The 24,758-nt window shown below is 42.7% G+C and overlaps 1 protein-coding gene across 1 annotated transcript in view; it reads left to right on the top strand.

Moving 5' to 3' along the window:
* Positions 1–665: 665 nt before the first annotated feature.
* TRPC5 (transient receptor potential cation channel subfamily C member 5) overlaps positions 666–24,758 on the top strand; it is a 307,326-nt gene continuing 283,233 nt past the window's right edge. Inside the window, exon 1 of the mRNA XM_055268235.2 lies at positions 666–1,563. The gene's annotated coding sequence lies outside the window, so the exon portion shown is untranslated. The remainder of the gene's footprint in view (positions 1,564–24,758) is intronic.

Below are 24,758 nucleotides of genomic sequence, written 5' to 3'. Positions count from 1 at the left end.
TCCCTGGCGACTCAGCGCTCCGCTGTCTCCCTGTCCTACCAGCCGCCCCACCGCCCTTACTCCCCCAGGTTCAACTCCCCTTCCTCCTGAATGACCCATGGTCGCCGGAGCAGCCTGGCCACCACCGGCCCAGAGCCCAGGCTGAGGGGGGTGGGCAAAGGTCACTGCCCAAAGCAGGGGATATTCAGGCCAAGGGGCAGAGACTCTGCTAAGCCATATGCTCCGAGGGACTCCTGTCCCCTCTACCGGCACCCGCGCTTAGCCTCCCACCTCCCCTCCCGTCTCTGCCACCACCCAGGGGAGGGAGAGGTCTGGGGAAGCAAACAAACGAGACAGAAAATTCCGTACCGAGGGGGGAGAGATGAGACGGTGGGACGGGGCAGCGGGGGTTGACTTGGGACTGCGGCTGCGGCTTCCTTCCACCCCTGGCCGCGGAGCTGCAGAGAAGGCAGGAGCTGCTGCCCCTGCCGCCTGCCCCGTCCTCCCTCTTTCCCTCCCCCCTCCCCGCCTCCCCCGCCCCGCCCCGCCGCCGGGAGATTGAGAGAGGCTTCGGCCCGGGGGCTGGGGGAGGTGAGGAGTGCTTTTGCTTACCGCGGTTGTCTCAATCTGTCTCTCTCTCTCTCTCTCTCTCTCTCTCACACACACACACACACACACACACACACACCCCACATCACAACCACGACGGGCTGTCCGCAGCTCGCAGCCACCCCAAAGGGAAGAATAAAGAACAGGAGCAGAGGGAAGCCGGGCGCAGAAAGAAGGGAAAAGGAAGAGCTCAGGGTTGGACATTTTTGGAGACAGGGTGGGGAGGATAAAGGGAGCGTGCCTCCTTGATTTTCCCCTCCCCACCCCTCTTTGCTTTTCTCTCCCCTTCCCTGTATAGCATATTCCAGAAACGGCAGCAGAAGGGGACAGAAACCTCTAGTGTAGAAAAGGGTTTTGGAGGGGTAGCCAGCGCTCCCGCCAGCCGCTACCTAACAGCTGGAGCTTGAGTGTGCGTGTAAGAGTGTGAATGCGGCTCTCTCTCTTTTTCTCTCTCTCTCTCCCCTCTCTCTCCATCCCTTCCTTCCTCCCTCCTTCTCCCTCTCCTTCACACTACAGTGTCAGCTACCCCTGTCAGTTTCCCCGTGTCAGTTTCTTCCCTAGCTCTTATTGTGTGTGGCTGGCTGCGTGAAGGGAGTGGGTGCGCCTGAAGGGGCTCAGGTTGGGTTGGAGAGCTGGGAGAACAGGGTAGGGACATTGGTAGAGCAAAGAGTTTCGGGGCACTGGCGAAGGTGAAAGGTGAGGAGGGCCGATCTGTTACAGGCAAGTTTGGGAATAACTGAGCATCCAAAGGGGAAGCCAAGGTAGGAGCCAGTACTTGCGCTCATCTTTACACCCCGCCCCTTTCCCTGTGCTCATCCGCCCACCCACCCATCAGCCTAGAGGCCCCGGGCTGTCCCAGTCGGCTGCTGTTTGCGCGCCGCAAAAGAGGAGTCCGGCAAGGCGCCGCACCACGCATCCTGGCCCGTGGACACCCAGACGACACAGATCTGATCCGAAGAAACCTCTTGGCTCAGGGTAAGTCTACAGGCGGCCAGTGCGGTCCATTACGCTGCCTGAGTGCTGCTGAGGGGCAAGGAGCAGGGAAGTGCAGGTTGAATGAAGATGCTGGGCTGCTGTAGGCTGAGAAGCATTGACTGGCTGGCTGTGGGCTCAGGGTGGTAGGGAGCAGAGGGAGGCCAGCAACAGATTGTTTTGGAAGAGGAAATGCAATGGGGAGGAGCTCCAGGGGTGATAGGACAAGGTGCTGCCTGCGATGACCAAAAACATCCTTTCACTGGGAATATTTTCCTGAACCACAGCTTTGTCCTATCCCTGGACAATGATTTGCTCCATTCTTGTGTAGATTTTAAGATCCCTGGGGAACCTGCTCCCAGGCCTCCTTAAAATCGATTAGTGTGGCCCTCGGACCAAGAATACCTGCCCTTCGTCAAAAGCCACCTTCAGAAATAGAGAGCCAGGAGCCAGATCATGAAGGTTCAGGAACCAGGGTCCCCATGTACCTTCTTTGTCTTATATCCTTCAAACTTAAGAAATGGCCAGATTTGTTTGCCTGTCTTCCTTAAAGGAACCAAGAAATGCAAATGGAGGGGCATCAGACAGATCTCTGCTTCAAAGTGGACACCTCCCTCCCTCCCTAGACACACATCGACTCGGACAAATGGTCATGATCATGTCCCACATATGCAGGTACTGAGCTGAATTCACAGATGCTGATCTTTCTCCATAGTCTCTTAGAATGAGACTAGAAGGGCTTTTTCCCTATTACAACTTGGGCTCTTTGGATCACAGTCATGTATCTGGTGATGGTTAAGTGTTTAGCAAGGTTATTACTCCCTCAGGAAAAGCCTGAAGCGGGGAAACCAGCCTGAAAGATACAATCTCTGAACTTTACCCAAGTTTATCATAAGAGTAGGAGAGACATAGACTAATTGATAATGCTCTTTTTAGAGACTGTGTATGTTAACCCTTGGCTTCAAATGTGAAATGATTACTACATTGACATGGCACACCCAGACCCACTTTGCTATTGCCATATATTTATCTTCATGGCGTTTAACAAGAATGACAGATTTATATATCAGCATTCATAATTGTCTATTGTTGGTCTCCTACGTTTTTTGATGTTTTATTGATGATTTCTATTATGTCTTCTTTCCCACAAACTCTTTAAAAACTGAGATATAAATGATGTCACATGGTACCTTTCATCATGTCTTTAAAATCTGCTTATTTTAAATCAAAAGGCATGTTAATACATTTACATGGTACGAAGTTCGTTTCAAAGCAAATATATAGTCTGGGATAAAAGAAACCCACAGGGTCAAGGAGTCTCTGAAGCTCTCTCTGTGAGGTCAAAGGAAGAATTGAATGTCACCTAAAATCCACATTTTGGTCCCTGGAAGATGCTGTTTTCATAAACTTTCACCATATACATAGGGAGAGAGAGAGAGAGAGAGAATCTGTGTGTGTGTGTGTGTGTGTGTGTGTGTGTGTGTGTGTGTGTGTGTATGTAGTTTTTCAAGGACCTCAATCAACCCCATACAATCCTGGCTCTGCTTTTGTAACAGAGGGGAGCAGGAGGTGAATTTGTGCTTCCAAAGCACCCAGGTTCATCTGTTAAACTTTCTATATATTTCTACATTACCAAAATGCAATGAATTGCCTCCTTCCAACTCAGCAAATAAGAGAAACGGATTCTGCATTAAGTGAAACTGTTTGTGTTGCATCAGGCAATTTGTTCTAATGTTCACTGCTGAGAGAGAGCAGAATAAGGATTACTCAAGTAGGATCTGAAAAGGTGCCCATTCTGTTACTTTTTAAAGCAACCATAGTAAGTATTTTCTTAGGTTCAAATTACACTTTCAAATAGATATACTAAAGACCGGGTTGCAGACAGGTAGGAAAGAACTGGCAGCACCATAATTGGGGAAAAACTCAAAATATCAGCACGAATGAAGCCTACAGTGTAGGTTTTGCTCTGTTCTTGGTGATGTGAGTATCTGGCTGTTGAGGTAAGTCCTGATGGTTACCCAGGGGATAAGCATGTGAGCAGGTTCAGGGATTCAGAACCCATGTAGCCCCCAGCTTCACTGATACTAATTCACCTGGCTTCAGTGTACGTCTCAACATGGAGACCTGAACCAGATATCTGCCATCCTTCCCAGCCATAAGAGCTATAATCCTAAGATTCTGTTCTTTCTATAGCTAACAACTAAAACCGGAATGGCACGCGGAACCACAGTACTTAGAGAAGCCTAGGCCAGGAAATTAGAGATGCAGAAGGGAGGAAGATGAGAGGAATATGAGAGAACCGAAGATGTTTTGAAACAAACAGAAAGAAAACTATCCAGGTGCTTGCTTTGACTGGGAACGGAATTAATCCAGAAATCAACTCATATGTGAAGCATCTTAAAATTGCCTGTATTTGACTTGCAAACACTGTGTAAACAATGATAGAATTCCATAGTACCAGGGAATTGGGAACCTTGGAGTACATTTTCAGTGTTGCCGTCTCATTTCTCTCCTTACAATATTAAATTCCAATCTGCAAGCCATTCAGGTGCTTAATTATTGAATGGATATTTCAAATGTGTCATGATGCTTTCCTGTAGCCTGTTTTCAAATATTCTAATTTATCTTTTGCCATGGCTCCATCACTGAAGGTGGTAGATTGAAGCATTTCTGCCTGCTTTACTTCTGCTAAAGGTTCCTGTTTTCACCTTAGTATACTAAGCTGTTCAGATGCCTCCTGCTAACTGATGAAGAATATAAGGTGCAGACTCTCTCTCCCCAAGGCACTCTGTGCCACAAGATGCCACTGGCCTAATCTGGCCCAATCATTTTCCAGGTTTTCAGGGAAAGGTATGACAAAGTTTGCAGCCTATAGACAGAAATAAAGCCTCATTCTAGGCAGAAGTTATTCCTCATCCCACAGATGAGGGATAAGCTAAGGCCAGCCATCATGTCCAGAGCCTAGTAGCTGATATATCCATAGTGTCATCCTTTCTAAAACTCACGAAGCTTTTCTTCTGTTGATGGGCCCCTCAAACTTTGTCCAGCGAGACCAGCAGAGCCATACTGCCAGCAAGGAATGATTCCTGAATGACTCAACTGTGGTCTTAGAAACAAACATGTACATCATGCTCAACTGAGTGAGAACAGACGATTTAAAGAAATTATAAAAGCTGATAGGGGCTAAGCAAAAATTGCAATTTGCTGGGTGAAGGGAACTTTGCAAGTTTCTTAGGTTTGGTTCTCTGTCACCAATTGTGGAGTTGGCCCTTGGATGGTGGTGGCCAATGCAATTGCCCCAGGTTTTTGCCTTAGCAAAAGGAAAGAAAAAATAATGATAAGAAACAAGTGGGGATCTTGGCGGGGTCAATCCTCTCATTTCACCTATAGAGAAATTGAAGTCCAGAGGGTAGAAATGACTTGCCTAAAACAGACTACTAGCTAACAACAGTGACAAAACCACAACCCAGGACCATTTGCTGATACTAAATACATTTTCTGAAGCTCTCTGGAGATCTTCCCAAGAAATCGAGAGGTAACTAAAGCCAAGTTTACCAAGATCACAACCCTCTACTTCCATTCCATATGTATGTGTACATGTTTATATTACATGCTACTGTCATATCTTTGTGACTTACCTTCTTAACCACCACCTCCCCCTAACACACACACACTCACACACACAATCCTATCTTGCTAGCTAAGAAAACATTATATGTGCCTACAGCTAGCATATTCAGATGGAAGGCAGAATTAAACATGACAAAAATTTAGCTGCTCACTTTTATGTGTCTGATCTGGCTCACACCACCATCAGCAGGGCATCTAGAAATCCCAGTCTGTGCTGCACCATGGTAGTTTTGGGGAATGGAAGCTAGCAGAATCCAGTGACTATGGCTCTGGTTTTGTATACTCAGTCTCAGAATCAGCCCCCCAAATGCATGTGCAAATACACACACAGGCACACGCACACAAACATGCACATACAGTCACACACTTTCCAAAAAATTAAAACAAAGAAAATAGAAAAGATAAGGCAGGTGCTTTTTAGAGCAGAGTACAAGAAGAAGGAAATGTTTGCAGAGGGATATTCTTACCTTCCCCCATTCTTTAGCCTTATTGCCTAATTTTCATTAATCCCACCCTAATTTATTTTAGGATCTGAGAAAATAGACCAATGCAAACATGTTTACTACAGCCCAGAAGGATGATCTGAAAAACCTCCACATTTGAGTGAGAATATCACAAGGATAGGGAAAAGGCTAGGATGTAGTGAGCTAGAGCCTTGCTACTCCAAGTATAGTCCTCACACCAGGATTGCCACCATCCCCTGGGCGCTATCTATAAATGTAGAATCTCAAATCCTTCCCCAGACCTACTGAATAAGAATCTGCATTTTATGAAGATCCCCAGTGATTCATTTTTATATTAAAATTTGTGAAGCACTGGGCTAGAGCTTATCCAAAAAGCATCTGAAAGATATTTGAAAATAAACAATTACCTACTGAGCATGTAGGGACAATTCATGTGGCTTATCAATTAAAAAACAAAATATAAACTTTTTCCAGGTCCACTTATCTTATTATTCACTGTAAAACCCTTAAGTGTGGGCAAGAGAATTCATGTAAGGGGAGTGAGATCATAGGATTTGTTTATTTACCAGGACGACTTGGGTGTGGGAACTCACACAGACCGGAGTTCAAATCCTGGCCCTGCTCACGAATTACTAGCTGTGTAAACATGCACTTTGCCTCTAAGCCTCGCAGTCCCCACCTATAAAATGGGATTAATAATAGTACCAACTGGCACTGGGCTGTCATGAAAAATTAAATATGACAGTATAATGCACTGGGATATGGTGAACAATCAATAAATAGAAGACAGAATTCATATGATTTGGCTAATAATTTTAGTTTGGTAGAAAACCAACCACTAGATGTGATATCTTGGGGCGCCTAGCATTATTTCTAATTGACATGAATCTTACTGGGTTTTCTACAGATAGAATGCTAAGATATACAACAGTAAAATATATTTAAATATAATGGAGGCCACTAGAAACAAATATTTTTTCAGAAGGAATTACAGGTGTCCCTAGTGAAATGACTCCACGGAAGAAGACTGAAGTCAGAAATGGCCCTGTTCTATGAAGCATATCTCAAAATATTACCAAGTTAGAAAGTCAAAAGTGAGGCATTTTCTGCATGTTTGCATATATATGCAGCATGAAAACACATGGATACACACACACATACACACACACACACACGGACGCATCATTTGATGGACAAACTATAAAATAATTCAAGGCCAAAATGACATTCTAGGAGCAGAACTAGGTTTCCGCCTGATAAAATCTTTAAAATGCACGAATAATAACCTCTACTTTGTGACTTGCTCATGTTGCACAGTTTAATGACTTAGGTATATACTGTAGCTATTACTATTTTGTAGGTGAAAAAAAATGAGCAACTCCTACCTCTTCCCAGCCCATGGTGCTACCTACCTGCTCAATTTTCTCACCAGTAAAATATGATACACGTAGTACTCATAAAATCCAAGAAATCGCTAGGCACTTGATTCTATAAAGACTTATCAACTGGCATGTGCAATCTGGGCAACCTGATTGTAAAGACACAGAGACAGACACTACCACCTCTGGGTCCCAGTCCTTTGGTATGTTCCGGACCTCTAGCTTCCCCTGATTTTCAATAGTATCAGATTAGTAAGGTATCAATCATCTTATAATAGACAATATACATATCTAATTGCTAAGATTTCTGTGATCACCCTAAATAAACAATAGCAAGTGTTATCAATTATTAACTATCTTTATATTAGTTTTCTATTGCTGCCATAACAAACTCTCACAACCCTATCAATTTAAAACAACACAAATTTATTATTGTTATAGTTCTGTAGTTCTGAAGTCTGACACAGAGATCACTGGGCTAAAATCAAGGTTTCAGCAGGACTGCCTTCCCTTCTGGAGGCTCTAGCGGAGAATCTACTTCCTCACTTACTCAGATTGTTGGCCTAATTCACTTCCTTGAGGTTACAAAACTGAAGTCCTAATTTCTTTGTTGGCTATCAGCTGAAGCTCATTCCTAACTTCTAGAGACAACTCGCACTCCTTAGTGGATGGCCCCATTCCTCTGACTTCCAAGCCAGCAAGGGCCTGTTAAGTATCCCCTTACACTTTGATGAGGGGGAACTCAGCTGGCCAACTCCTGTCTCTTCTCCCTTTGCATCTCTGTCTGGTTGACCGTTCTGCCTTCCTCTTCTGCTTTGTTTTGTGCTTACATTGGGCCCACCGACATAATCCAGGATTATCTCCTATTTTAAGGTCTGCTAATTAGCAACTTCAATTATATCTGAAAAATCTTTTTCACCATGTAACATATCATATTCACAGGTTCTGGGGATAAGGGTATTGACCTATTTAGGGGTTGGCCATATCTTGTCTACCATAATCTTCTATGTGTTAAGTGCTACAAATATGTGGTTTTAAATGACATTCACTACAGTTTCTCTGTAAGAGGTATTATTATTATTCCCATTTAACAGGTGAGGAAACAGGATCAGACAAGTTAACTGGTATGTTTAACATTGCGCAGCTTGTGAGTGGTGGAGGCAGGGTTGGAACACAGGTCACTCTTCCTCCAAATCTTGAATTTTCCCTATTGGCCTACATTATGCTGAACATGGCCTGAAAGTTTGCAACTCACATAAAATATTTAACCTCAAGAACCACCAGAAAACTTTATCCTTTTGATTGTTGTCATCTTTACATAGTGGTCATCTCCAGAAATGTTTTTAGTAGCTTTTAGTCTAATGATAAAGACCAAACAATGAAGAAAAATTGAGAGGAATATAAAATGTATATTTGTTCATACATCTAGGAAAAGGCTGATGAAGTAGTGATGGGTAGGTAAAGATTGTCGCAGGATGTTTGATGTTGCGAAAGAGAGGATTTTCACATTTGTTACGGGGCAATTATACCAAGGAAGAAGAAACTGAGAGGGCTAGTTGGAAGCATAGAAACAAGAGAGTGTTAAGGAGTAATTAAACAGCTCAATCCTCAAAGTGGTAATTGAGCCCCTACTATCAATCACTTGACGAATATTCGCTCAGTGTGCACTAGGTGGAAGGCACTGTTGGGAATGCAAACAGGCATGCCGTTCCTTTTCCCTCCAGGAACTTTCGACATGGTCAGAAGTGAGTGGGATGATGGGAGCAAACATGAAGTGAAATCCTGGTGTGACCAAGTAGGGCATTATGCTTTAAGCCATTCATGGAAACAGAGGCAGGTACTTCCAAGAGATAGAGTGGGGAAGTTCAGTCTGTAGAGGCCTTTAGATGTTCAGGCTGTGCTGGATTTAATTTAGTGGATGAAAGGAAGATATGAAAGGATTTTGAGATTTAAAAAAAGAAATAATGATAACAATGTTTGGGAATGATTATTCTGGAGATGGTGTGTAGGAATTCCGGATTGGTGGAGGAGCAAGCAATGGCAGGCATACCAGTTAGGAAGCAATTATAGAAATTTAGGCTTTTTGTCCTTGTGATAGTTTGCTGAGAATGATGGTTTCCAGCTTCATCCATGTCCCATAAAATATATATATATAATAAAATAAAAAATAAAGATGACAAAGAGGACTTTGCTACTCAAATAAAAATAACTGATATGACCTTCAAAAAAAAAAAAAAAGGAAATTTAGGCATGAAGAGTAGCACTGTGGTTAGGTACAGAATCTAGGTCCAGATTCGTCTCGGTGTGATTTTAACTGTGCCACTCTGAGCCTTAGTTTTCTCTTCTATGAAAAGAAAAAACTAAAAATACCTGCCTTAAAAGAATACTGTGAAGTTGAAATGAGTTACATGTACAAAGCACTTAGCCCAATACCTGGCCAGAGTAAACGTGTGCACGTTAACTGTTATAGTGTTGTTATTGCTGTTGTTACTGTAGTGGTGCACTTGGAAAGGATGGGGTATAAAATGCACTGTAAAGAAACAATAATGTTGAATGGCTGTGTGATGTGTGATGAAGGTAGTCAGAGATGACTGCAAGTTTTACCTCCTTGCTAGGTAACAGAGAAATGATGCCATAAGAAAATGCGAAGGCAAGGTGAGATAATAAGGTGAGGAAGATAATAAGTTGGTAATAAGCTTTGATATAAAATTAAGCTCAGAGTCAGTGTGAGACATTCCAGTGAAAATGAAGTTTGGAGTCAGTGTGAGGCTTGGAGTCATTTGAAAATGACTACCAAAAAATTTTAGATGTGACACTGGAGCTCAAGAGAAAGTTTAGGGATGAAATGAAAATTTGGAAAGTCACAGATATAACAATTTTTATCTCTGGGCTGGGCGTGGTGGCTCACATCTGTAATCCCACCACTTTGGGAGGCCAAGGCAGATGGATCACCTGAGGTCAGGAGTTCGAGATCAGCCTGACCAACATGGTGAAACCCTGTCTCTACTAAAATTACAAAAATTAGCCGGGCATGGTGGCACGTGCCTGTAGTCTCAGCTACTCAGGAGGCTGAGGCAGGAGAATTGCTTGAACTCAGGAGGTGGAGGTTACAGTGAGCTGAGATCATGCCACTGTACTCCAGCCTGGGCAACAGAGTGAGACTCTGTCTCTAAAAAACAAATGAACAAACAAACAAACAAAAATTTATCTCTAAGAAATACATGTAAAATCTCCAAGAAAGAAAGAAGAGAGACAAAAGCAGACAGTTAAGGTTTAATCGGTGGCCCATGATTAGTGGGGGCAGAAGAGCCACAGGAAGAATGATTGAGGGCAAAAAAGAGATCTGTGCAAGGCACTGTAGGGAATTCACAAGAAGAACATGCCCTGCTCAATACAACTTATAGACCCAGGACAGAAAGCATTATAAAGTATGAAATATGTAATAATGACATTCAATTTAAAAATATAAATTATCAGTTTCAAATATACCTTATTTTGTTGACTAGAAAAGACAGGAAGTCTTCATAAGTATTTTAGCCCTTGAATGATGAGTGACATTTGGAAATATATCAAGGAGCACATTTCAAATGAGAAGAATTATATGATCAAAGGTGAAGAGTTAGAAATGGGCACACCAAGTTTAAGAGAGAGAGAGAGAGATCGATCTGACAAGAGTGAAGGAAGATAAGGAAAGGTAAGAGAGGAAAAATGTTCAAATCACCCACATAGCTAATCTCAAGTCCCAACTCAGTCTCATCTTAGCTTTAAAGCTGGAAGTTTCATGTCATTTTTTTCTGACGTGAAACTCAACTCCCAGCTTTCTCAGTTAAGTGATTGAGTGGACAGTGATGCTTTTAACAAGAATAAAGTGATAGAAGAAAAATAGCAGGTTAGGGTGAGGTGATAGGAGGGTAGAAAAGGGATGATGAGTTATGTTTGGGATATGTTGAAATAAAGGTGCCAGTGTGACATCCAAGCACAGATGTTAAACAAGCAGTTAGTTAAATGGGTTTAGAACTCAAAATAGAAGTCTGAGCTGTAGATATAGATTAGGGAGTCATTATCCCATAATAACAGGACAATAATAGCAGTGATGATGACAAATACTTATGAAGTATATACTCTATCAAAGGCATGGTTCTAAGAGTTTTCCAAATAGTAAATCATTTAACCTTCACAACAACCTTATGAAGGAAATGCTGTTTTTATCCTCATCCAACAAAAGGACTAAAACCAAGGCTCAGAGAGATCTCATGCCCAAGGTCACTCAAGTGGTATCTATTGGAGACAAGATCCAAACCCAGGCAAGTACATATCCAAAGTTCGTGCTCCTCGTTACCATACTAAGAGTGAGTGTTAGTAGTCATAGAAGTAGAGTCACTTACTCTAGCAGAGCAGAGTAAAATAGGTCAGCTACTGATCCTTGAAAATACCAATATTTCAGAGGTAAGTCCGGGAAAAGAATCTTTCAGAAGAGACTAAGAGCAATCATAGAGATAGAAGGAAAACTAGGAGGGAGTGATGGCCTTAAAGTCACTGAGGAGAGAATGCCCCAAAAGGGGAGTGGATATTAGCAGCATTAAGAGCTGCAGCCATTGGATTTGACAATTCAAGGGGCTTCGAATAATGCAGTAGTTAGGACAGGGGACAGCAAACCACAAGCCATGGGCAAAATTGGGCCTACCACCTGTTTTGGTGTGGCCTCAAGCTAAAAGTGGTCTTCACATTTTTAATGCCTGGAAAAAATCAAAAGAAAATACATTTCATGATGTAAAAGTTATGTGAAACTCAAATTTCAATGTCTATAAATAAAGTTTTATTGGAACACAGTCATTCTGATACATTTATGTATTGTCTATGACAGCTTTCCTACTACAATGGCAGAGCTGGGCAACAGAGAGCATATGGCACAAAAACCCTAAACTCTTCTCTATTTAGCCCTTTACAGAATTAAGTTAGCCAGCCCTTAGGTTAAAGGATTAGCTGAGAGTCAGACTATCTCAGTTCAAATCCCAACTCTACCACTGACTACACAATGTGACTTTGAAAAAGTCACCAAACGCTCTAGTGACCATTGTCAGTAAAATGGAGATTAAAATGGTATTTATCTCATAGGATCCTATTTATTTATTTATTTATTTATTTATTTATTTATTTATTTTTGAGACAGGGTCTCAATCCGTCACCCAGGCTGGAGTGCAGTGGTGTGATCATGGCTCACTGCAGCCTTGACCACCCCAGGTTCAGGTGAATCTCCCACTTCCTCGAGTAGCTGGGGGTACAGGTATGCGACACCATGCCCGGCTAATATTGTGGGTTTTTTGTTTTGTTTGTTTGTCTGTTTTTGTTTTTTTGTAGAGAGGGGAGTTACACCATGTTGTCCAGGCTGGTCTTGAACTCCTGGGCTCAAGTGATCCACCCACCCTGGCCTCCCAAAGAGTGGAGATTACAGGAATGAGTCACTTATCAAGCCCAACTTCACAGGATTTTTTTGAGAATCAAATAAGACAATTTGTGTAAAGGGCCTAACAAAGTGCCTGGTGCATAGTTAGAACTTAATGTCAGCTGCTGTTGACTTTTGATATGGTAGAAATGAAGCCAAATTGCAATAGGTGGCAAAAGGAATTGGAGATGAGGTCTATACAAATAGAAACTATACTTTTGAAAATTTTCACAGTGGATTTGAGGATGGAGGAGGAAGTAACTTTGGGGGGGCAGTTTTCAGTTTTAGTGGAGAGACTTGAACTCAGGGAAGGGGAGAAGTGAATGAAGATTGAGCATCTAGGAGGAAAGAAAATGAAACAACAACCTGATGAGGTAGGAAGATCAAGAGTAGAGATCAGAGATTAACCTTAGAAAGGAGCAGGAATAATTCTTCCTCAAGAAACAAAATCGAGTTGGATGCAAATATAAGATTTTACGTGGGGTGGGGGAAATTCATATCTCAAAGACTCTTTCCTCTGTAAGGTTAGAGACAAGCTTTTCTGTTATGGCGCATGGGTAGGGGAACTTGATGGAACACTGGCTATGGAACTTTCAGAAAGAAATTGGCCCAGGAGATGCCAAAGAGGAATATGTATGAAATGGCCCTGTGGGCTTGATGGAGCTTGGAAAATCGAACTTGGTGGTGTCAATCTGCACAACCATGTGAATTACTCTAGAAGTGCTGAAAAACCTGAAAGAAGAAATCCAGAAACTAGAGGGGTGAGTTAAGTCATGACTTTTAGTTGTGTTGAAATACTTGGAAAAGTTAACGCCACCATTGGCAAACATTTGAATCCCATACCAGCCTGTCATTGGAACCACTGCCTCTGGGACCCTGGTCTTGTCAAAAGGCTCTGCAGCTTGCTCATCTTTATCCTGCCTGGTGTGGTATCATGTTTGCACAATGGCACAGCCTCCCCAGACATTTCTGGATTTCTTTCCCTGAAATCTCATTGCAACATAACAGAGACAGACGGTACATTGGAAAGCTCTGAGGAGGAACATAAACTGTGACTTTTGTGGAGAGAGAATGATACTGCTGAAGGATGGGGGCTAGTGCTACAGAGCCTGAGTACCTTTCAGGACTCCATGAGCCTAGCAATAAAATCCCTATTAATTTGAGAGATGCAGGACACAGGTTTTATGGTGTCCAGGATAAATCCAAATAAAATGCTACAATGGCTGGTGTGCTAGGTTTGGCTCCCTTGAGACTCCAAGGGTAAAGTTACAGGGCTAACAGGCCAACTCCTGTCTGGGCAAAATAAAGGCAGAGCAGAAGTCAGGGAAGGAGACATTGTCTGAGGAGGCTACAGATTCAGAGAACAAATGCTTTGGCTAGAAATTGAGATGGCAAGGAAGAAATGGAAGAAGTTTTCCTAAAAAGGTGCCCACTGAGCCCCCTGGAGGCTCGCAGCTCAGCTAAAACTTAGCCAGGGCAGCTCTGAAGATTCCATTCAGACTTCCTCTAGAGAGCATGCACCTTCTGCTGGGGAAAACAGGTCTCCCGTAGGCATCTCCCCATCTTACCCTGACCTTTTGGCCTGGGACTCAGACAAGAATGCATTCCCCTTAGAGGCTTCCAGGCTCATTTGGAGGTCTGCTAAAAGGATATAGAGTGCCAGTTTACATTCAGATAGCACACACACGCCCAAAGCACTTTCCCATCCAGCATTTTAAGCAGACTAGTATGGTGTCAAAAGCACTATACTGGGAGTCAAGAGTCCTAGCCCTGCTACTTACTAGGAGTGTGACCTTAAGCAAAACACTAAGCCACTCTGAACCTCAACTTTTAGCATTCATAAACTAAGAATAATAGTAGTGCTGTCCTAATAGAATTGTTGGGAAGATTAAATAATAGTGCTTAGCATAGAGTCTGGCTCATAATAAGCACTCATTAGCTGCCATCCTCATCCTCATCATCCTCATTTAACATATAAAGAACTTGAAGCATATATTAGGCTTGAAGCCTGGCTCTGACACTTACGAGTCATAAGACCTTGGGCAAGTCACATCACCTCTCTGAGCCCATTTCCTTCTTCTCAGTTTAAGGTAGACTTGGCTGATCCTACAAGATACTATGTGTGAAAAGTATACAGTACTTTTCAAATGCTATAGTATTCGTTTTCCTTTTCAGAGAGCATCATCTCTTTTTAAAGACAGGGAAAAGGACCTGAGAGGTAAAGGCATTTACCCAGCGAAGCAACAGAAAGCCTGGAATGAGAACCCAAGGCCCTCTACTTGCAACCCAGAGCTCTTCCTAATTATATTCTCTGAGAGCAGTTTGGTCTGGTACTCAGAATAGAGTGTTCCACATGGTCCCAGCAGTGCGGGCTGTGCTGATGATGTGTGTGTTTCCCTGATGCTCACCAGCCAGAAGGCAGCAGTGCTGACTGTGCCCCTTGCAGGCAGATGTCAGAAGCCAGAACCTTAAGCTCTTTGTTTGCCCCTGTAGCAAGTGACTGGCATTCAAAAATAGAGAGTTGTGGCCATCTTCATACCCAAAATACTTTCTTCTCCCCACAACCACCCAACCTTGGTGTATGAATCCCCATCATTCAAGCTTTGTCCTTCTAAGCTTCAGCCCTTGTTCAAAAGGTGAACTCCCTAGGACATGCATACAATGCCTGCTACCAAGAATCAGCAATCAGAGCAACAGTATGAATTAAATTATTCAGTGCTTTTTCTCTCTGGAAATGGGAAAGAGGGAGATTTCAAGTGCAGGACACTGTTCAGTCTTCCTGGATAGCTATAACAAACTAGAGACAGCAGGAAAGATATTATAAATGGAGAGAGGGGCACATAAAGAGTGGGTTGTAAAAGCAGCCCATCTCTACCCATTTTGAAAGTGCAGGAGCAGGACAGACAGAAGAGACATCCCTGGAATGGTGAAAAGAGCATCCATTTAGAATGACAAGGTCAGACTTCCAAAATTATGGCAAATTTCCTAACCTGCCTATGCCTCAGTTTCTTCACCTGTAAAATGGAGTGATCATATCATCTACCTTGCCAGGGAGTTCTAAGTGTAAGAAGAAAAAAAATGTGTGTGAACATGCTTATAAATCGATGCCCAGATCTAAGTGATCATTAAGGATTCAGTTAACTTCTCAGAGGAGGCTCGAGGATGCAGTGACCTTGCAGCTAAATGGCCAGGTGAGATGCACCTGGCGTTCCTCCCCTCCCCTTCACTGTTAAGTGGAGCATTTCATGCACCTGCCATGCTTCCTCTCTGAGTCTGCCTCTCTTCTCATCTCTGGCAAAGTGGAAGCATTTAGTAGCTCTCCCTGGGGCCAGCAGTAGGTCTCAAGAGCTCTGATCTGAGAGCAGTGGAGGTGGGCAGTTGGCAGAGGGCAAGGCTCTTCTGAGACTGAATGCGTTCCCTCTTGCAAGCTGTGGCCTCCAGACAGATACGGAAGTCCTGCCACCAACCTAGGGTAGCGGAGACAATTAGGATGACTTCTCAGTGACAAGACTCTGGAGTCATTAAAGCAGTGACATAATTGGCCTGACAAAGCTGAGACGGCAGACACACAGTCCAGCAATATGGCAAAATAGTTGTCTCAAGGAATAAATAAAGCAATCTATAAATAATTACTGAGGCTATTAGCTATATTTTGTCTTCTCCCCTATCCTGCTTCCTGACGCTACTGGATTCAGAGGCCCCAGAGGGGTGGTAGTCAGAGTAAGAGAGGCGACAAGGGAAGGAATGGCTGGGGCCAAGGACTCCAGTTGGCTAGAGGCTATTGGGGACCCTGCAAAATATCTACCTACCAGTTCCAGGGACCCCCCAAAGTCTTCTGTGATGAAAGCAGGCAGGAATGGGTGAAGAGTCACCTCTAGTGAGGAATGGAAGAGAGAAGGGACTGCTAATAGGACAGAGAAATACCTAAGGCCCACTTATCAGGTCGTGACTTAGCCCTAGCCACTACAGAGGTGACTGACTCTGGGCAAGGCTGAAGCTCCGGGTATGTGTGGGAAGTAAGTTGAGAGGGTGGTAAGATGCCAGGCTGTATAATTACCCTGAAAGGCCATTCTCACAATTTCCTTCTCTTTGCTTTTATTAAATAAGCCCGGAACTGAAAGTGACAGAAATGGGGAAAATCATGTATGAACAAGTAAAATCAGAACTGGTAAGGAGAAAACAAGGCCAGCCACATTATCCCTCAAACTGAGAAATTTAAGTTTCTTTGTACTCTGCCCTAAATTTTATTTAATTCATTTTATTAAACACTTGGCATATTCCAGACACTAAGTGCTTTACAAATATTGACTCTCACAACCCTCATCACAGCCCTCTGAGATAAAGACTATCATAATTCCCATTTTACAGATGAGGAAAACAAGAGACAGGGACATTAGGTAAATTGCCTGAAATAGCACAGCTAATAAATGTTGAAACCAGGATTCAAACCCAGGCTAGCCCAATTCTGGAGAAGAGACCATGCTCTTCACCTCTATGATATGCTTCCTGACAACTTACATTCAAACTGTACACCTACCACGTTCTGTTGATATTTGATATTTATGGGCGGGTATCCCCTACCAGTCTAAGCATTGATGGTAGGCACCATGAAGGCCAGGGCCAGACCTCTCTGGTTCACCACCATATTCTCAGGGCCTAACACAGGGGGTGAATGATTAAATGAATTCATTAATGAAATATAGATTTCATGAGTATTCAATGAAAACAACTAAATGCCAAAAAAATTAATTGCAATAGTTTGAGAGAGGAGCTATTTTCAATGTATGTGCAGAACTGTAGATGATTCTGAGCTATAGGAACACAGAAGCAGAAGGGTTTGGTTCTGCCTGGAGAAGTCAGGGAACGCTGTACAGAAGGTATGTAACATAAGAGCTGGGACTTGAAGGAGAAGTAGGCATTCACAAGCAGAGAACAGCCATCAGGTGGAGGTATTCTAGGCCAAGAGAAAGGCATGAGGAAAGTCAGAGCTGGCTGGGGACAGGTAGTTGGTGTGGTTGGAGTCTAGGATATGCACATGGGGGTAGCCAGAGGTACCTTTGGAGAGCTAGGCAGGAGCCTACTGGTCAATTCAAACTTGATCCTATAGCCAGAGCAGAACCATCAGCCAACTTTTTTTTTCTTTTTCTTTTTGGAAATAGAGTCTTGCTCTGTCATCCAGGCTGGAATTCAGTGGTGCCATCTCAGCTCACTGAAAGCTTTGCCTCCCAGGCTGAAGCAATTCTTGTGCCTCAGCCTTAGTACACGACAACTCCCAGCTAATTTTTCATATTTTTTGTAGAGACAGGGTTTCGCCATGTTGGCCTAGCTGCTCTTGAATTCCTGACCTCCAACAGTCCACCCGCCTCTGCCTCCCAAAGTGCTAGGATTACAGGCATGAGCCACTGTGCCCGGCCCCATCAGCAAACTTTTAAGTAGGACAAAGATAGGATAATCAAATTTGTGTTATGGAAATATCATAATACTCAAGGGAAAGATGGAAGAGACCGTGAAGCCAAGGAGACCAGAAAACGGAGGTTTGACAGCAATATCCTGAATCGAGGATAGAGATTGTTAGAGGCTGTATTGATAGCTCTTGGTGATAGGATGTGGAAGAATAAGGGAAAAGGAGGACTCAAGAATGACTCCCAGTTTTTTGGCCTGGGAAGCTGGATAGATGGTGTTACCAAAAATGAATATGAAATGTGTGAGGTAGGTTAAGATGAGCATGATGTTAAATTTGGTATTGAGTATGTTGAGTTTAAGGTATGTGTGGAGGGAGTATATACCAGTGGTGATGCTTAGTAGGCAGTTTGACACATAGATGTTAAACTCAGGAGAGAGATATAAAAAATTAGATTTGATTCATTGCTGTGCAAGATCAGTCATTGAAACCATGTGTGTGAATGTGTGAATGAAACTAACCTTTTTTTTTTTTTTTGAGACGTAGTCTCGCTCGTCTCCCAGGCTGGAGTACAGTGCAGTGGTGTGATCACTGCTCGCTGCAAGCTCCACCTCCCAGGTTCACGCCATTCTCCTGCCTCAGCCTCCTGAGTAGCTGGGACTACAGGCGCCCGCCACCATGCCCGGCTAATTTTTTGTATTTTTAGTAGAGACAGGGTTTCACCGTGTTAGCCAGGATGGTCTCCATCTCCTGACCTCGTGATCCGCCCACCTCAGCCTCCCAAAGTGCTGGGATTACAGGCGTGAGCCACTGCACCCGGCCTAATCTTTTCTTTTAAACTCACACAGATCATGATTTGATCCAACCTATGATGAAAGGAAACTCTCTAGGTCTTAGGATAAAAGAGAGATGGCTTCCCTTTCAAATACTCATTCCTAAACTTTTCAGTAGAGAGATTATTCCTGATACATTTCTAGATGCTTAGGGAAAGTCAGTCAATGATTATGGACAAACCAGAGGCTTGGCTCCCATTCTGAGAGGTTGAGCCAAAGACTCCGGGTACTTCCTTTGCATTTTGGAAGCCAGCTGTCAGAGGTGTATGAAGCTGGCACAATTGGTAGCAGCTCTATGGTCTCCACATTGCAGGAGGGAATATATCTTTCTTCCAGTTGCCCCCTACACTTGTTGACTGACTGGCTATTGTGGCCCAAAGCAAAGGTTGGCAAATAGCCTTTCCTTTTCAGAGAAAATGAAAAGAATTTTTAAAAAGGGCATCTTTGCTAAAATGCTCAGTGAACTTGGGTGAGTAATTTATCCTCTCCATGGCTTGAGATATAATGCTATCTACCTGACCTACCTCACAAGAAAGTTGTGAGGATCAAATTAATCATGGAGTGTGAAAATGCTTTTAAAAATACACTACAAGCAAAATATATTATAATTTCAAGCACCAAGATCTCTGGGCTCTAGTTTCCAATCCTTCATTGTTCCAATTAAAAATGGTATTTTACTTTGCCTTCGTTTACTTTCCTATATATGACAGAAATGACCATAGACCTTTCATATTTTGGAGTGTGCATGTGTTTGGGGGGCAGGATGTGTGCTGGCTTGTAGACAAATGCAATGATCATAAATGGCTTTAGAATAAGTAAGCACTTGGCCGGACACGGTGGCTCACGCCTGCAATTCCAGCACTTTGGGAGGCCGAGGTGGGTGGATCACGAGGTCAGGAGATCGAGACCATCCTGGCTAACACGGTGAAACCCCGTCTCTACTAAAAATACAAAAATTTAGCCAGGCATGGTGGCGGGCACCTGTAGTCCCAGCTAGTTGGGAGGCTGAGGCAGGAAAATGGCGTCAACCCGGGAGGCGGAGGTTGCAGTGAGCCGAGATCGCGCCACTGCACTCCAGCCTGGGTGGCAGAGCAAGACTCCATCTCAAAAAAAACACAAAAACAAACAAACAACAACAAAAAAGAATAAGCACTTAAAAATGCTAAGTAGATTTTTATATACTACCTGACATTATTCTTTTAATCTTTCACATCTCTTCCTCTGATATCTCTTTTTCTTCAAAGAATTCATACAAACATACACTACTGAACCCAGTCCCCTGTGAGGAAAGGGAGGAAAAATGTCGTCCTGTGCCCTGATCTAGAGACACAAAGTGCTCCTTTATTTAAATTAACAAAACAAAAATAAAATTTTTATTAGTTGTCTATGGTTGTATAAAAAAGCAGCAAATCACAGTTCCTGAAATGTCTGCAGTTCTCAAAGGCCAAAACAAGCATGAAGACATGAGCTAATATCAAGCAGAGAGGCTGTGCCGCACAGAAAAATAAGGAAGAAAACATACCAGTGGAGAAAAGTTATTCAGCCCCTGAATGGATTGCCTAGAAAGGTAATTTGGGGCAGGATCAACGGACTTGAAATCTGAATGAAATAGCAAGAGAGATGAATCAGGAAACAATGGAATTGATCTGTCATAGTTTGGTTTGACCCCTACAGGCCAGAGTTCAAACAAACCAGTCTAGAATCTCTAGGTCCCTTCAAGCCTCAGAGTCTCAGGTTATAATTATATGAAATGCACTGAGACTAATGTTTTTGCAAACCAGCCTAAGACATCATTAAACAACTTCTAAGCAGAAATAAAAGACACCTGTAGTTAATGCCACCACTATTCCTCAGTCTCATGGGCTAGAAGTTGAAGTCATCCTACCTTCCACTGCTCCTTTGCCCCATATATATAATTAAGCCGCTAAGCACTCTTCATTTGAATTCTGCATTTTGTTACTGCCTATCTTACTGCATTTTCCACTGCTATTACCCTACTTACTGCCCTTATCCGCAAGCTAAGCCTCCAAGCTGGTCCAACTGCCTACAATCTCTCCCTGTCAATCCATTCTGCACATAGTCACTAGATTCATCCTCCCTTGACATTACCCTTCTACCTTCAGTAGTTCCCCACTACCTATAGGATAAAGTTCAAACCCTTTTCCCATGGACCTTAGGCCTTCCATTATCTGGCACCAACAACATTTTGAGTATGATCTTTCTCTATAAATCCTCTGCTCTAGAAAAACTATTTGCAGTGTCTCCCAGCACAACCTCTGCTTCCTCTGCATTTACCTATACCAGTATTGTAGCAAGAATATAGCTCCCATTCTAAACTGCCTCTGGAAATACTATCTATCCTTTGAGATCCAGCTCAAATTCTACCTTACCCAATAAATATATATTGCATGTCTAGGATGCACCAGGCATTTTAAAGTCTTGCTAGCTTTCCCAGTCTTTTATTGCTCCCTCCTCTGGGTCTATTGAGCAGTGTCTAAGTATCACAACTGGCCCTTTGTAGTGATTCTCTTATATAATTATTAGCCATTGTTTTCTGTCTTAATGTTTTTTGTACCCAAGTACACTGTAAGCTTCTTGAGAGCAGGAACTTGGTTCTGTATTTCTTTCTTCCCTCACCCCTTACTCTACACCCTGAAAGTAACATACTGCTTTGCATTTTGTAGGAAGGAAATGTATATTATTTTAATTATTTTTATAACAGCATATTTCCAGCCAGAAATGCTGTTGACTTGAGAGAGAGTTACTACATCAGCATCAAAACAGCCTAAATGAAGCAGAGTAAAAGTAAAACCAATTGGCTCTCTTGGAGCCAATACAATTAAATTCTAAGTCTAGAAGGAAAACACATCTGTTCTAGTAAAATGGAATGGCCTGGAGATATAAAGAATGCCTATAACATATAGGAGGAAGAGAAAGATGACTATAGCGCATAAAAGAAAATCAAACCATTGTATCATTGAAATAAACTGTTCCTGGTTTTAGACAGGAGAACTAATTCAAAACTCTCAATGACTTCCAGTTATAAGTTCACTTTGCGGTTCCTTGCAGATTGAAAATTAGTGTGAAGAAGGAGCAAAGAGGTAGCTAGCACCAGAAGAACCTGCTTCTGGACTTTTTCTTTTATTCCCTTTCCCTCCTTCTCCCACTATTTTCTCCCTGCTACATCTCCAACTACCACTAGACCCCCTACACACACACATACACACATGTTTTTAATAGTCATGCGTGTGTGTAAACAAGTGTATTAGCTGCCTTTGTAAAGACTGCTCTTCTCTGTTTCCTTGGAGGATTCCAGTTAAGGAGGGACCACAGCCCTAACCCCAAATCAAATGCCAGAGAGTCTCAGAGACTTCCTGACCTGCTCTGCCTTCACAGCTCCTCCTCTTCTTTTGCTTCAACTCTGTTTCAGGCCCCACCCTCATCTCAGATCTGAAGACTAATATGGTCCTCAGTTTTCCCCCTCAGTATTCCTCCTCAGACATGGCTTTGCATTCTCCCTTAGTTTCAACTCACGCTTGGCCTCCCAATGAAAGAAGCCTGTTTTTATATCCAAGGACCATCTCCAAGGATACCCCCAGGACTTGTACACCACAGGGAATCTGACAGGGCTGAATGCTGATGGTCAGTAGGAGATGAAGATACCCTCTCTCAACTCTTGTCTCTTTTTTGCCACCCTTTCTGTAGCCTTCAACACAGATTTGATCAAAATGGATCTTGGCCATACAGTAAACACAGCTTGATATAGTCCAAGAAACTCTGTGGATGTTTAATTAATAAACGGTTGTTGAACAGCTTCAATAGCCTACAAGCTGAATCAGACATAAATCAGGACACAGTCAACCCAGGAAGTGTTTTCCCCAATATCGGAAGGAAGTTTCTAAGGAGGAAACAGAAAATTAAGGTCCAGGAAATGGCCAGTTGTTGGAGGGTCCAGACGAAAGCCAAGGCTGAGCCAGGAGGCATTTTCATCTAAGAGTCCACAAAATTAGAAAACCAAGAAAGAGAGGTTTTATTTTCCCCATTTCACAGAGGAACTATAGAGGCGTGAGTTCAAAGAGAAAGCATATTGCAGCTAACAAAGCACCCCTTTTGGGGGAAGACTTTCCAAATAGGCTCTGTTGATGGTTCTCAGTCATATATTATTTTGGTGGGGGGAGGATATTCATGCAAACAACAAACTGCAGTTAGCAACATATCATATTGCACAAAGTGATTTACAGTAAGAACTTCGCTTGGGAAGTGCCGATAGATTCATGTGCACCCCCAGTGGAGAAACACTGAGTTAAATCATAGGGATCAATCCAACCAAACACAGGAACCAGAAAACACCAATGTTTTTGACAAAGAACCTCAGATAACCTCAGATAAGATTCTTTATTTCAAATCTGGTCATATCTAAGTAATTTATTATGCTAAATATATTACATGAATAGGAGCAGCCTCATGTTCATCAATATTGGAAAACATTACATCTTAGATCCTTCAAAAGAATATTACTATGACTCACAACCTCACTTTATTTTGTGAGGGAAATATCTTTTATTTCCCCTTGTTTTAAGTTCTGAATAGGTGCAGGTTGCCCTGGGTGGTCACCTCTCCCTGCATTGGTATATAATTTTGTCATTCTCAGGTAGTTTGGCAGGAGTTGCAAATGTAAATATCCTCAGGGGTCAGGCAGTAACATAAAACTGTGAAACTATTGGGTAGGAGATAATTGGGAGTAGTAAGAACTCTGGTGATCAGCAGAGGGCATGCCCAACCAAGAATTTAAATTCAAAACTTTTTAAGGCCACATGCTGGTCAAACATGTTTCTAAGTTTTGGACTCAACCTCTGGCACCTAGTTTTCTATCTCTGGTTAAAACTCGAAGGAAAGAGGGATGGGCTTGATAAGTCCTCAGTGTCTTTCAGCTTGAATATTTGTTTATTTTGTATTAAATGTTGCAAATCAGTCAGAATCCCCTTTACTGGACAGATTCTAAGTGGGATTCAGTACAAATCCATTTTATCATACCTTAATATCACTTCCCTTATTCTATTCCTCAGAATAAAAAAAATTGCATGGTTTTCCTTTGACTGAAACATCTTCATAAAATTTCCTTTATTTACCATCAACATTGGTCCCTACCTGCTTTCTGTGAGAGCTACTCTGGCATTTTGGAGACTATAGAGCTGATGCCCTAACTTGGTCCTATTCTGAGATACACATAGGTGAAAATTTGGAAACAAACACTTTAGCCTGAGTTTATGATGGTAGGGATAGATGTGGAGATTTTGGGTTATCAGAAAACCCCTGACTTGGTGTTGGCCTCTCCTTTCTATACCTTCCTAACCTTCCGTCCCTTAAACTCCAGGGTGATATAACTCAGAAGCTCCAGAAAACAACCTTGTCCACTGAGTGCATACCCTTAACCAGGCTCTTTGAATGGGTTTTACGTCAAGAATCTGAACAGTTCTAGAAATGGAACTGCGTCATGTGGCAGAGACTGTAGCAACCAAAATAACAGTAGGCAAGGAGAAGCTCTGCTGCCCATGCAGCTGCAGAGATGCTTCAGATGTACAGTTTCTTGTAGAGCAGAGATCATTCCATGTGTTGTGCATAGAATAGCACCAAACACATTTCATTAATGCTGAATAACCACCCAGAAAAGGCAGAATGGGCTTCATTGGATGGTAAAATCCAGGAGTGGCAATGTAAGATGTGGGTGGTGAATTGGGGTTCTCATTTCACCATATTTGGGGCTCCTCAGAAACTAGTGAAGCTAGTTAAGATTTAACATTGTTGAATCAGAATTCAATGTCAGTTTTTGAGAATGGAATTAACATGATGGAGAGAGTTTGATAAAGATTATCTTGGTAATCCTACCTGTTGTGTTTGAGAGACAGGAAGCCTAGTGGTTAAACCCATAGGCTCTCGAGCCAGTCTGTCTGGGTTCTTCTAATTCCAACTCTAAGGTCATCTGTGAGGCCTTGGGCAATTTGCTTAACTTTTCTGTACTTAGTTCCTTCATCTGTAAGATGAAGAGCA

Source organism: Symphalangus syndactylus, chromosome X, assembly GCF_028878055.3.
Source record: "Symphalangus syndactylus isolate Jambi chromosome X, NHGRI_mSymSyn1-v2.1_pri, whole genome shotgun sequence".
NCBI lineage: Eukaryota > Metazoa > Chordata > Mammalia > Primates > Hylobatidae > Symphalangus > Symphalangus syndactylus.
Note: the sequence above shows the minus strand (reverse complement) of the source record. Positions and strands in the feature narration are given on the sequence as shown.